This window comes from Prinia subflava, chromosome 10 (genome assembly GCF_021018805.1).
Source record: "Prinia subflava isolate CZ2003 ecotype Zambia chromosome 10, Cam_Psub_1.2, whole genome shotgun sequence".
Lineage (NCBI taxonomy): Eukaryota > Metazoa > Chordata > Aves > Passeriformes > Cisticolidae > Prinia > Prinia subflava.
In genome coordinates, this window is record NC_086256.1 from 30,812,530 (window position 1) to 30,827,441 (window position 14,912).

Sequence of the window (14,912 nt, forward strand, 5' to 3'; positions counted from 1 at the left end):
AATTAATGCTTCAAATATGAAGCAGCTTGCCACATCCCAGCTTAAACTCAGGTGTGCTTGTGTTTCATTCACAATAGTACGCACCAGTTTAGTGTAAAAAAGACTAAAACTGCCTCAGAAATAAGGCATCAATGACTGAATTTTAAGCAAAGGCTTTTGTCTCTGCAAGGGTTGGTTCTCCAGCATCCTGCTTTTCAGTTCCCAACTGAACCCCCAAGGGAGAAGCATTGGGATTGTGCATTGCAGCTATTGATTAAGTTTAGCAATTAAATATGATCATGCAAAATTAATATGGGTTTGGGTACAGCATGAGGCTAAAATACAATGCAAGAGAAGGGGTGAACAAAAGCTCTTACACCCTCTCAAGTACATTCTCTGTATAGGTCCCTTCCTGTCACAGTTTCTAATCTCGCCAACCCTGTGCCTGGGTTACCTCTCTACCTCAGGTTTAAAGAGATCACAAAAGAGGGCCAAAGTGGCCATTAGAGCAGTAAACTCCCTTTCACCTGAAGTATACAGAGAGATTCTGCTCCTGACAGAATAATGTGTACTTTTGACTATATCTCTCACTTCTAAAAGTTGCCCTTTAAAGGCTCACAGCACCGTGTTACCAGAGTGTCCCAGCCTGTTACAACAGTAAAATATTTTTCCACTAAGTAGGCACTTATGTACCTGGGACGTGTTTTCCAAACTCTCCTGCGTACTCTATAAGGCAATGTTGATTGTGACCTGTCAAATAATCTCCCCAAATATCCATCATTTATGGGAGCTATAAGCCAATGCCTTGATGCTACATTAAATAACTCGTAACTCACGGCAAGAGAGGCAGCAGAAAGGGAAAATATATTGAGCTAATTAAAGGACGGTTTCTTAAACAGTTTCTTTAACCTCTACACACTAAGTACCCATTTATCACTGTGCTTGCAGCAGACCACGTCACATGTTCTCTCCTCAGGAAAGAAGGTTAATTCAGAAAGTGTTTAAATATGTTCTCACCTCGCAGCTGCTGAGCAGAAAGTCAAGTCCTCACCGTAAAAGCCTGAGGAAGAGAGAGAACATTTTGAGAAAACACAGCTTTTTTTTTTTTTTTTTTTTTTTTTCCCCCAGGCTACAGACCTACAGACTGGGCTGAATACTATCTCAGGAGGTTGGATAAGGAAGCTGCAAAACACCATGCACAAACCATCTGCAAAGTGGGGCATAGAAAGGTGGCAGGGACACAGACCTGGAGGAGGCTTTAATCAGATATTGCTGTAATAGAGAACATTTTTTGCTCTCAATGTATTTGTACCTCATTCGTCAGCAAGATCCTTATGAATTCAGACCCTGCAATATGAATATTGAAACACAATATTGAATCTGAAAAAGATTGTGTTTCCATATGTCAAGGCCAGGATTTTTCAACAAAAGCTTTTTGACGGGAAAATGAGGAGTGAACCCCCAGACTGCCTTTAAAAAAAACAACCAAAAACGAAAAGTATGTTTCCAAAGGGTTGTCATGAGATTTTCCCAGGATAAGGTTGGAGACGAAAGAATAGGAATAAAAACTATTTCTTCATGACTGCAGTATTTCCTCCTTCATTTGGAAATAACCAGTGATTTACAAGCTACGTTGGGACGCATGGAGGTGAAAAAGAGCCCAGGACAGCCATCTCGAGTCTCCCTCATTCCAGCTACTGCTCATCTTGTGACTAAGGGGTGTCTGTCTGACTGCTGTGGGTTCCTCTGTGAACAAACTTTCAGTTCTGTTTTGGGGGTTTCTTTTACGCCAAACCCTTTGTCCCCCAACTTCCCATTGCCCCCTCTTGCCTTTTTTGCTTGATTTGGAGCACTTTGATTTTTGAGGTCATGGTGATGTGATCCCACGCCTGTCTCTGCCCACAGAGGCTGAATGTTACTCAGCCTGGGGGTGGACTTGTGACCTCTTGTGCTTTTTTTGGTTTGTCTGCCTTGCAGGAGGGTGGTGGAGATAGCACTTTGGCCCACACTTGAGCCTCTTCATCTAGATATAGATGTATACTCGTGATGTTTCCACAACTGTAGGGTTTAAGGGCCATCTCAAAAAACCCAGAAGGAAGGTGGTGGCTTGCATGGAAAGTTCTGCCCATGTGCCCAGCTGTTCTGCATGCCTGAGTCATCCTGGAGTGCTCTTCTCCTCGCCACTCCTGACCTGCCCATCCTGGCCCAGGCTGGACACAATCCCCTTTGCTGCTCAAGGACATCTCCTTCCCAGTCTGGAAGTAAATCTCTAACTACAGCATTCGCAACACCCTTTTAAACAAGCTGTTGTGAGAACCCAGAGGCCAGGGCAGCCTTGTCTCTCTATGGAAACTCATGTCTTCTATTCTTAGCATGACAAAGTCTCACCCTGCTTCCACCCACCACCTCACCCTTACATAAGGTTCCATTCCTTGCACCCACAACCCTTCTGTTTGACACCTTCTCTCCCCACTGCCTGCAGACCTCTGGCAGAAGGAAGTCAGAGACACCCTGGGGCCTCATTGTCCCAAGGCACTCAAGCACAGGCACAAAAACAAAGCACCAAATTTCCCAAGGTTTAAAGGGACATGAAGAACAGTAGTTTGCTCAAAAGTGGGCTCAGACAAGCCCAAAGATTTTTTCAAAAAATTAAAATTTGTATTAGTTACCAGCAGAGGACAGCAAGGCTTTATACATGTAGAAAGACTGATTTGCTTCCCTGCTCTGGGAGAAGAGATTGGTCAGTGTTTAGATATCCTTGGGCAAAGGCTTCCAAAGAGAACAAGTCAAGACTGCACATAAAGATGCTCCAGGAGCAAAATCCTCTTGAGAAATGACTGAGCCATCCATTTGGCACAGCTATTACATCATCTGCATACTGAAAGCCTCAGTTTTTAATCCTGTTTGCCTTCAGCATCAGGCTCAACTTCAGCCAGAACTGTGGAACAACAATAGTAAACACCTGGAGTACAGATCACAAGGGTCAATCTTGGATTAGAAACACAACACCCTATTTTACCTCACCAAAAGTATCCAGGAGGAGATTTAATTTTTACTCAAAAAAAGCTATTCAGTGCTATTTTACATTCTGAATGGGTTCTTATTTGCCCTTAGTTGCTATTTAGAAGGGCAGAAACTGCAAGTTCAATGTCACAGCTGTACCATCAAAATTTTAGGGCACCTGCAGTGACAGTATGCACCTATATTTAGGCAGCTGCCTCACACTCTCTGGCTCTTAGGATGAGGAAGAAATTTTGAAATGCATGCAGTACTTTCTGATCATAGCTGTCCTTTTCCATGACTTCATATTCCACACTAGCATATGACATTTTATCATTAAGGATGACAACATTTACTTAGTGCCCCATCACAATCAACAAAGACCTCCACTATTGTGTCTTTAAAAATCAGGACAAGAGATTTCTTTAAAAGACTAGGGAAAATCAAGGATTCTTCTTTCCAATCTTGGCAAATAAGGAGTGTCCATTTTGAAACACTCTCAATATGACATTTTTACTTTGTTAAAAATGTTTTCCAAAAACATTTTTGAACTACTCTGTAAAAATCTCAAAATACGGAAAAATGAATGAGACCATCCCCAAATGCAATACAGCATATGCATGTGCATTCCAAATGTGATTAGGGAGTTAATTTTTCTACTTTGATTATTAATACAGAGAGGCATTAACAACCTTGTATATAAAGTGGGACATAAATACCATCCCATACCTAGTTTTGATCTCCATGTGTTAAAACCTTCACTTCCAAATTTAAAATGCTTACAAAAAGAACCAGAATTGGGGCCCAGTAATCTTCTTACCAACAAAGAAACAAAGAAATTAAATCTATTTAATTTGTCATGGAACAGATCAACAAATAACATCATCATAGCCTATCATAGAAATAGAAATACAAAAGCTAGACCAGTTTGAACTAGAATGAGACACTGTTTAATGACAAGACCATGTTAAGACAAAATAGACTGGTACTAAGCTCTAAATCCAAACTGGATAGCATTCTAAAGAATGTTTTACCTGCACACAGTTGTCAAACTTTTATTTTGCAGCACATCCAACTAGGTCATTTAGGTCTTTTAGGGGTTTAAAAACCTTTGAATCTACTATATGAATCTATTTTGCAGGTATTTTTAGCCCTTTGATCTTCCGAACACTTCTGTGATCTGACATCTAGACTCACTGTAGAGTCTACTGTGAACCCCATGATCCTCAGAATGCCTGACGGACTTCAGAATCACCAGAACCAGTTGCTGATTTATTGCTATTCACAAGGTACATCACATTGCAGCATTGTGCCTGTCATCTGTCTTCCCCTCAGTAAATCTTTCTTGCAAGCTGAGTGTACCAACATTAATCAAACAATGCTCAAAAAGAGAGAACACAGAACACCCTGGCTGTTGGACATTTCTTCTTGATATGCACTGGTTGCTATTAACAGCCAGAAACAGTCTAAGCTTCTGGCAGTTGTATTGTTTCATTGTCAGCAGGATTTGTATGAACATGAAAATCATGCCAATGATTAACAGCCTTGCTTAGGGAGCATTCCTCAAGTTACATTCTTGCAGATCCTAGTGAAGTCAGCTAAAGGTCTGAGGGCTGAATAACTACAGACACAGAACCAGGGGATTTTATTCCTTAGAGGCTTCATCTCATCTTGCCCTTATTATCAGAAGCGTGAAATTTAACTATGGCATTAATATAAAGGTACAGAAAGATGACCAGCTTATGGTGCATTTAAAATGGAAGAGAATGCATATGAATGCATCTAAATTTTACAAGTTCACTTACAGTTGGAGTCATAGCTCTCTGAACCAGGACAGTCTTGTCCCTGTTGTCTAATTAAAAAATAATTTAAAAAAACCCAACCCACAAATATCAATAATGACTAGCATTTCCTTTAAACGTTTATGTAGTCTTGTCCAAGGCAAAATTTAGTAAACCTGATTGTGTCTATACATAATCATAAGACTAAAACCTGTATTAGTTTAGTGTGCTGAGCACCTTTTCTCTTTTCTCAGACACTAGTATTACCAGAGGCAGATAGTTCACAGTACTTCAAGGGTACTTCTGCAAGTCTGCCTGTAGGAAATGCTTTATTCTTTTCCCTGGGGTTTGGTGCATGGCAAACATTACAGAAAGGGAAAGCAGAGAAATTCCAAGGCCTCTGTGACTTGGTGAATATGTATTTTTTAAACTTTTCCATACTTCTGTGGGGAGGAAGACATAAGAAACTTAGGAGGGAGGCATTAACTTTCAAAGTCCAGGAACTGATTCTTCAATGTTTTGGTCTAATTATCTTTTTCTTAAAATTATTGTTTTGTGTGGACACTCAAAATGTATTGATCAGTCTAAAATATTTCCTTTTACAGTCTTGTGTAAATATTCTCCGAAAGATGTCACTTTTTCAAAAGAAAAAGCGTAGGTGGAAGTAGATGGGGTTCTGTAGATAGAAGCCTTTGTGGGTCAGTGGCAAATATTTGCTTCATTTTGTGATAGGAGTAAAATCATCTTTGTCTACAGATTTTCCTAAACTATTTTTATTAAAATGCTTTACTTTCCAAAACATTTTTTCCTACACTGAGTGGTATTAGGGGGACTTCATGAGGTTTTTTTTTGGTAAATATTAGCCAGGTAAAAAAGCCAAACTAAACAAACCCAACCCTCCTCACCCTCTCCACAGTCTAAACAGACACAAGTTACATGTCACTGCACAACGAAATGTCACATACATTGGAATCACAGAAGTTTAAATCAAAAATTGATCACTCCTACTTTGATAAATTGTCTTTTGTGTTCATGAATTACAATTATATGATTGAGCTTGGGCTCATAGTCATAATATCATAATTGATGCATTTTAAAGAAATGTCATTTAAATAGATTTAAGATTTTCTTTCAGTCAGGCTTAACATCTACTTCATCCTCAGATCCAAACACTAGAATAAGCGAGGTAGAAATTCATTTGACTAGGATTTAAGATATGTTAGAACCCTTTTTCTCAGGATTAACCACTGTAATATTTGTTAAAGCCAGTCATTAAAAATTGAATTTCACACACTGAAAATACTCATTGGTTTAGTATCTAGCATGAACTACAGTCCACCACACTATAAATAAACCTAAGAATAATTCTTTTTCCTTTTGGAAAATGACTTACTGAGTAATTGAAGAAAAGATTACATCTTTTGGTCTTATGAAGGTCTATTAAGTGGTGTGGACATGGGCTGTCACTTTATTCATGTAAAGGGGAGGGGTTTATGAATATTGATTTATTAAATCAATGGATTTATTTGATACATTCAGTTAGATAAATAGTTTGGCTTAGTCAACCCTGATTTGGTCATATGAGGGGACAGTGAGTGAGAGCAGGCTGGGTCTGTGGCTCTGTGGGACATGTGCCTCCAATGCACGGCCTCAGATTTCTGGTCCCCAATTTCCTTTTTCCTGTAACCTGAAATGGTGCTAGGTGGAAGCTGTTTGCTTTCATTTTAAAAGGCTGACTAATCAGCCAGGTCCTGCTCTTACTCATTGCACTCGATGTTTGTAACCTTGTGGTGAGATTTCTAAAAAAGCTCTGCAGGCAGAAGAGCTCCAGGAGCTCTCTGAAGTTCTGCTTTACTGATGGGACATGGCAACAGCATTGGGCAAGCACAGGACCCCCACCTTCACCTTTTAAATAAGGTAGGAGAGGGTGTAAATTAAGGAAAGCAACAGCTGTAGTCATGTTGTATGTGTCTAAAAGTTAGGAAAAGAAACAAGAAAGGAAAAAAAAATAGTATTTTTGTGGTTTTAATTATCTAAGGAGCAATAAAGCAAATAGAGAAAACACTTTAGAAGGTATTCCCCAAAGTCAAGGTACAGGAGTGTATTGTGAGCTGTGATGCAGGGTCTGTCTGTGGCTGCCTAAAGTCTGTGTGCTTTGGCTCTTCATACTCTGAGCAACCCACTTCGAAAAATCCAGTCAAACCCAGGCCAAGTACCTTTGACAACCTCATAAAACTTATTAATTCACTTCAGATCCACTTAAGTTGAATTAATAGCCTTTTGTGCTCAGCATTCCTGTCCCAGGCTAGACATCTACTCCTGAACAAAACCAGCTCAGAGCCTGGGGGTTGTGTGAAATGCAGACATCCAAATATTCTGATAGTAAAACTCAAAACTGGTCTTTGCTTACGTGAAACTATGCCCAGGTTCATTTTACATTTTCTCCCTAACAGTTTTTGTTGGAACTGTATTGTTCTACTACCTGCAGCACATCTGCTAAATCTCACAAATCCTTTTCCTCCAGTTTCTGTTCTTGCCCCTTTGCTTATGGACAGCCAGTACAGCTGCACGTACTTTCTAGCTTTTCACTCCTATATACAAATGATGCCAGGTTCTGCCTCCCTTGCAGTGGTGTACAGGATCTAGGGCTGTGCCTCCATTCCCAGACACAAGGTGGGAAGACAAGTTCCTCCAAGGTTCACAGGAGAAACACTCCATGCTTGTAAAAGGAGCTCTCCAGTGAATAAGGTGTATGGAAGGGCCAAACCTCTCTCTGTACTGGCTGAGGATGGCAAATTGTTGCCTGTTAAGTTAGAGGAAAAATTGGTTCCTTTTTATCAATAAAAATTGATAGTTGTTGAAGTGCTTAAAATCCCCTCCCCTGTAAGTGAATAACGTGACAACACATGTTTACACCCGGCTAATCTAAATTTAATTTTCCTCAATATAACATCACTGTTCTGTTTTTCAAACTTCTACTAACAATGACAGTGTTGGTTGATTGAGGTTTTTTTCTCTCTGCTATTACTTAAGAGGCTGAATTATTTTTGTGAATGCTCAGAAAAAGACTGCTGGAATATTCAGGTCACACAGTCCCTTTATATCTTCTATAGCCTCTGGAGAACTTATTTTATAAACTCAATAGGGAGGGCAGAAATTAAATGGAACAAGAAGCGACCACTCTTTCCCTCCTTTTATAGGTGTCAAGAAAAATAAAAGGCTCCATTGCATGCCCACACAGTAATATACTGGCACCTGACACCCCCTCATGCAGCACAGGATCTTCATTCAGCGCTTCAGGAGACCGCAGGGCTGCCACAGACGCCGGTCACACTCATCAGTGCTGCCCAGGCTTTCCAGACACGCTGCTCTGCCCTCATGTGGGAGCAGACACCTGCCCCAGTGATTGATGTGAACCCAGCAAGAGCAAGTTTTGCTCTAACTCACACAGGAAATCCATGGCAGGCACAGGAATTAGACCTAACTTACTCAAGTTTCAGCCCAGAACTATGTGACCTCTGGTACTGCTGCAATGAAACTTGTTTAAGAAACTTTGTGATGAATGCAATGAAACTTTGTTTTACACATGCTTTAACACCAAAAACCCCACACTCTATCTTCCAATCATTTCAACATCACTTCTCAGCTATTTTTGTACCCAACAGTTGATCTATTTCCTTCTCATTATCCGTCATGTTCTGTTCTCTGTCATGTCCTGTTCTCACTGTTGTATCAGCAAATTATGCTGATGTGTGACCAGCACACTGATTAAGCCCCTCTGAAGCTCAAGGTTTCATATTTGCCAATCTAATTCTGCAGCATCATACATGCAGTGTGTTCTCTGGCAAGGAAACTGGGGCCAGCAGATAGCAGGTCTTAGCTTACAAATAAAAGCAGACAAAATGGATTTGAATTCAAAATATACAAGTTTCTCATCCTTTGATTATTTTGAGGGAGCAAGCTGGTCTGCTTTCTTCTCTCATGTCTGCACAAGGCCGCTTTGTCACCAACTATGAATGTCTTTAATGTGCTTTGATATTCAGGCAGGTTCACAAGGCAGTTTGTGTAAGAATCTCCACTTTTGGATACTTGTTTCTTCACAAAACTTCAAAGAGATTACAATTTAAAGAGAAATGCTGTGAAAAACACACGGGTTCAATTTTTGCAGGCTCAAGGCCCAAAGAATATAGCATCATCTACCACTTTTAGTTTGTTTGCTTTGTTGGTGCTTTTTAGACCTGTATCAATGGCACCAGGCGTGTCCTGTGTTACACTCAACAGTTATCTCAGGAATATACAAAGCACATTTTGCATTGCAAATGTAGACTGGTATACATATTGGGACTAAAGATCAATACACTCCAGAACAGTGTCCAAACTTCTGTGCTGTAATTTTGCTAGTGATGGGGTTTTGGTTTTTTTTTGAGTAAAACTTCAGAAAAAAAATTAAATTTTCTCTATTATGCAGAATATACCTCTATATAAATAGTCAGCAACTAACTAGAACTCTGCATTAGTTACACCCTTGGCAAACAGGCTGGATAGCATGTTAAAATAAGAATGTTTGCATGGTGTTTACTCCAAATTGCTCATGGTTAAGAGAAAAAACACCACTAGGCAGGTTCAACAGTGATTTCGAATTACTGAGCTGGATTTTTGATAATGAACCAGAAAATTTATCTCAAATTATGTTGAGAGAGTTTTCTCATTAATATAGGTGCAACTCAAATATTATTTTTAAGTCAGAGCTTTTTAATTAAATACACTGGAAAACCCCAAGTCTGTCTGCTAAGAATGATGAATAAGCTTCCTAATGCTACTCCTGCAATATCAGAGATTTCTCTGAGATCCTTTTATCTGCCTTTTCACGTCAGGGTAAGCTCACAACAGTCAGTTATTTGTACTTCTAGAGCATCCTACAGTTCTGTGAATGCTGCATAAATCTTCCTCATCTGCCTCTGCAATATATTCTGCAATAAATAAATATGTAGCAGAGACTCCACCAAAGGCAGACAGACTCATTTATGTGGAAGGAAGTAAAGAAGGGGAATGTGAAACTGCTAGACAGGTGCTGCATGTATGTGACAGATTCTCAAGTTTATTCCAAAGAATCCTGGCAATGGGTTTGTCCTAAATCTCAGGTGTGCCCTCCCTACCACGTTGTGTCAGCCACTGTAGCAATGAAATCAGCTACCTTTGAAAAAGGCTGATAAACATTGCCCAGACAGAGCAAAACCACTCATTCTGAAGTGGTTTCCCTTTGCCAGCCCCTGGGGAGAGCAGCTCGGATGCTCTGGCGGCCACAGCTGCTCCAGGTGCTTCTGAGAGTCAGCACCATGCGTGAGAGGAATGTCTTAAAGCCCTGGCAAGAGCTGTGGAACAAACAGCTTTCTGCAGGCTGGGGTTTCTGTGCCACTCCTAGAGCTAGGGCACAGGAACAAGATCTCACTGCCCTGCTCAGGAGACTGAGGGGTTTAAAACTAAAAGGTTTTTCATATATTCTAAAGCCTCACTTCACACATCTTTGACAAGTTTTGCATTTGAGACAGTACTGAGCTTTCATTGCTATTTTCACGGAATATGAAGCTTCAAGCTGAACTCTACTATCAAATTCAGGGAGAAAATCAATGTGAGAGCTTTTTTTTTTTAACTGCCTTGAGTACAGAGTTGAGACTCATTCCACAGCACAGTAGAAGACTGTATGGGAAAAGTGTCCTCTCACTCTTTCAATCCTTTGCTTTTTCTTTCTTATCAGCTCAAATGTTTCAGTCCCTCTCAGCCTTACTTAGAGCTTACTTACTCCCCTACAGCCCTATTGTACACTGCCATCATCCTGACATTTACATACAGCACTGCCAGAGAGAGAGGCTGAGCTGAATGGTCTCGAGTACTGAAAAGATGCTTCACAGAAAGAAGAGAATGAAAAGCAAAAGTTGATGTTCAAAGGGGACAAGAATCCAGATATGCTACAGGTCCAAAGTGATACATAAAAACATACAGTTTTTAGGCAATTATGCTTCTTGGTCTTCACATCAGCCTTCACTTTTCTCCTCTGAAATGCAAGCAGCATATGCAGTACTGGGAAATCAGGCAAAAAAAAAAAAAAAATCCCAACTTCTTTGTGAGTCTGAGGCACAATGCAAATTAGGCAAAAAGGAAACAGGTGTCAGTATGAGCCACTAAAAGCAAGAAAGCAACATTCACAGAAATTACATTTGCAGAAATAGCAGAATAGTCTGAAAACATGTTTGGTCTTGACCTGAACCTGTCAATGGGCAGGTCAGGTAAACAGCATCCTCATACCATCATGAACCATAAGCTTCATAAAATATGTATTCCACGTGTTGCAGCATTCTGAGGCTTGTTTTAGACTCTTGGGTTCAGGGATCATATTTTCATATTGTTTTGCTCTGTGACTGGAAACCACATGGAGCCTTGGGCTGTGCAGTTCCGCAGTTCCCCAATGTTTGAAATGTTCCATAGCAACCCAAAGAGAAACTAAACCAGATGACAAGTGAAAGTGGTGCTGGTTATTCAATGAACGTAAAAGGAGTTAAAAAGAGGTTGGCTTATAAAATACAAATCTTGCTACAATAGCAGGCAAAGCAAATTATAAAAAGAGAACAATATGCAAACAGTATACTGAGCTTCCAATGACGCAAGTTAGTGTTGTCAGGTCTCTCTTTCATTATGACCTGACTTTACAAGGTTATTTGCATGAGCCATGAGAACACAGAAATGATATTTTAAATGCTCATCAAAGTTCATTGTAGCTTTCTGTTTAGTGTATTCTGCTTATACTATCCTGGAGGGCCAAAGTTAGAGTGGCCATCTCATGCAGAATGTCATTTTATACATTTCACCCTTGCCCAGTAGTCACAAAACATCCTCATTTTGTCATTTTCCAAGCAGCAGTATTTGTTTATGTGAGGGGGAAGCTGCAACACGTGAGATTCTAAGCAAAATGTATCCAAACAAAAACATTACCATAGGAAATTTTTTTCCTTCTGGACGTAAGCAAATAATTCGTAACTGTTTATTACATGAGAAGTAAGTGGCAGGGCATGCCAATTCACTAGAAAAAGACAAACAAAGCAGGTAAAGCCCATTTTGTATTGATAAGAGAAATTTTATAATTAAATTTCCATAATTTATCTGTGTCTTGGGGCAAGTGAAGTCTAATTTTTTATTCAGTTCAGAAGGCAGCTTTCTTATTTGCCAAACTGTTGTCTGTACTGATTTTGGTCATAGATCCCAACCTCCATATTAAAAAAGGTCTAGAACATATCTTTCCCACACAAATTTTAACAGAGAAAAAAAATGCACTGTATATTTGTTTCCTCTGTTTGAATAACAGCAGTGAGAGGAAGGAAGTGACAACTAAAAAGAAAGAGCTTCCAAGCTGAGGGAAGTGTCTCTTACCATCCCAATTAAGGGGGAAAATTGGCAGCGATCAGTCTAGCTCCCCTGACTTTTATTCAAAGTGCATCATTATCCAACTTGATTTTTCATCAGGAGTAAATAGCTGGGGGTGTTATTCTTCAGTTTAAAAAAAATCCCAGCCAAATACAGTGAGCATTAGGACTTCAAAAGCATTAACACATGTGTGGAAATGAGAATATGACACTGGAAAACCTAAGTCATCTTCCCTTTCCCTCACTTGCTGTGGCTATTCCTACATTATGTGAGTTCATGGTAAAACTGAAGGGTTCAATCAAACAATTCTAAGAAAATTACACCCATGTTTCTACACAGAACACTAATCATTTTATTATATTTTATTTTCTAACACCAACAGTTTTTGTCCCTCTGTCACTGAACACCCCGGACACTGGGTGCTCCAATTCAGTGCTCAAGTGTAAAGCATGACATGGTTTAAATGAATACCAATAATAAATTGTGTTTGAGAGGACACTTTGTGGCTTGGATGTTACAAAGTGCTTTTTAAGTAACACTATTGGCAAAAAACACATAAATACCCACAGATATTTCCTAACAGGTATTTATTCATCAGATGCGCTGCAAGCATTCTGGTGCTGTGTATCACATGTGGAAAGAGAAAAGCCATTCTAATGTTGTGTTTAAAGGGATGTTGGAGATAATGGCAAGTTCTATATACACATATCAATACCCACACATGTTTTTACAAATATCTACTCTCTTAAATAAAGAAAAATATTTTTAAGAGTCGTTTTTTTGCTTCCTTTCAGCACTTGTCTGGGCAGTGCCAGCCAACAGAACAGGTATGTCTCTAAAGGTTTGTTAGCCTGGGGTTTCCAGGCCCCACAGTTGAGGTTAGAAGAACATGAACACCCATGTGTGATGGCTCTTTCAGAGTAACTCAGAGCAGCACAAGAAAGCTCATCAGTTAAAAGCAGAGCTACCATTGCCATGAAACTCAGTAGGTTCCGTTTCCTGCTGCTCATATGAAACCTTCCCTCCACATTTGGTTATCTTGCTTTGTAAACTGATTTTTTTTTGTGTGTTCATCTTCAAATTCATTTCAAAATTAAAGGGAAGTGGTTGCATCTATCAAAGCTCACCTGGTTTACTGACACGTACAGCACACAGTGGGTGGGGAATTCCGAACCAGGCAGCCCACACTGCAGGAATAGCAGTTTTAATTCTCTGTGGAGGTCAGAGAAACAAGGCTGAAATAAGGAGTTTTCACCACAGGTGGGGAACTGGTGGGACATGGGAGTTTAGTTTTTCACAATGACACGTATTAGAAAAGTCCATTCTGAGGATATGGCAACTCCTCTTTTGCACAAAGGTTACATTCAGTACTCTTGTCAGCCAAGGTCTGTGGGCTGCCAGATAGATAATTAATGAGGAGCGGAGCAGTGGTTCTGAATTACAAGGGCCCATGTCCTGTAATTTAGATGTAAATTAGAGCAGAGTAACTTCCCACATACTTTAAAGAGGAGACAGACATGCAGGGACGCAAAGAGGTGTACATTCATTTTAGCAGAACGGTGGGTACGTACATAAACTCTGTTCCTAACCCTGCAAAGAGGTGTGTGAAGGATCTGGCTGTTCTTCATCAAACTCAGACACCAAAGGCTTTGTTAAGCATTCATTCATTCTTAAACATGGATGCCAAGCACAGGCACCAATGACATGGGTGAATACATTGAGGAACATTTGTCTTGTCAAACATGAAGGCGCTTGTTTCTTACCAATAATTGTCTTTAACTAAATGGTGTATGACCCAGGAGGAGTTCAGTTTTCAAAGATCTACAGTAGATTTGCATTTTAATTACCACCCTTTGCCCCCATTCTTCCCAGGAATGATAAGGTAGCTGCTGGAATGTCCCCAAATGCACAGAGGTGCCAGCAGTTCACCAGCAGCAGATAGTACAGTGCAGGCATTGCATAAAATCCTAAAGTGATTTGGGTTGGAAGTGGCCTTGAAAGGCCACCTGGTCCAGGTCCCTGCCACGAGCAGGGACACCCTCACCAGGCCAGGTACCTCAGAGCCCTGCCCAGCCTGAGCTGAAGTGTTTCCAGATGTCCCAGTGTTTCAGGGAGTGTCAGGTGCAAGTCATATGGAAGGAGGGAGGTTCACCAATAGGATGGATGGGGTCTGTCCCTGTGACATAACAGAAAACTGCAAATACCATAAATGTAAGGAAATTTGAGTCTTTCTGTTGCAAACATTAAAGTTCCTGAGAACTTTAATGAAATTAGACAGCAGGTGAGATCCAAAGTAAATGACAGGAAATACAACTAAATTCAATTCCTTCCCTGGTTCATCACAAGAAGAGTTGGTTCTCAAAGATCATCATGGAAAACATGTAGCTTTTTTTCTCAAACTGAGACCTCACAGCTATCTTCAATTTTCCCATTTCTTGAAGTAACTTTCACCTATATACCAGGCAAATATTTTCAGAGGGAGGTGGAAGAAATGGTAATTTGAATGTTGCACTTCCAGTGTGTAGTTTTCATTCAAAAAATTCAAGCTGGAAGCCTGTATTAATTTCTACAGTTACCATTCTTTCTCAAGTAGTTCTCTTCTAACTGAATTAGGCTTCTATATTCCAGCCATTATTCATTAGTTATGCACAGAATCTCAAGATAAATCATGTGGGGAAAAAACTGAGGTGGTTTCTAGTCCAACCCCTAACTTGAGGAGGATCAGCTATGATCTTA

At 40.0% G+C, this 14,912-nt stretch overlaps 1 long non-coding RNA gene across 2 annotated transcripts in view; it reads right to left on the minus strand.

Annotated features, from left to right (window-relative positions):
• The window catches only part of LOC134555293 (uncharacterized), a 120,180-nt gene that overhangs the window by 34,085 nt on the left and 71,183 nt on the right, over positions 1–14,912 (minus strand). For both annotated transcript variants that reach the window (XR_010081396.1, XR_010081397.1), the window contains one exon: positions 997–1,039. This is a non-coding gene — a long non-coding RNA (uncharacterized LOC134555293). The remainder of the gene's footprint in view (positions 1–996; positions 1,040–14,912) is intronic.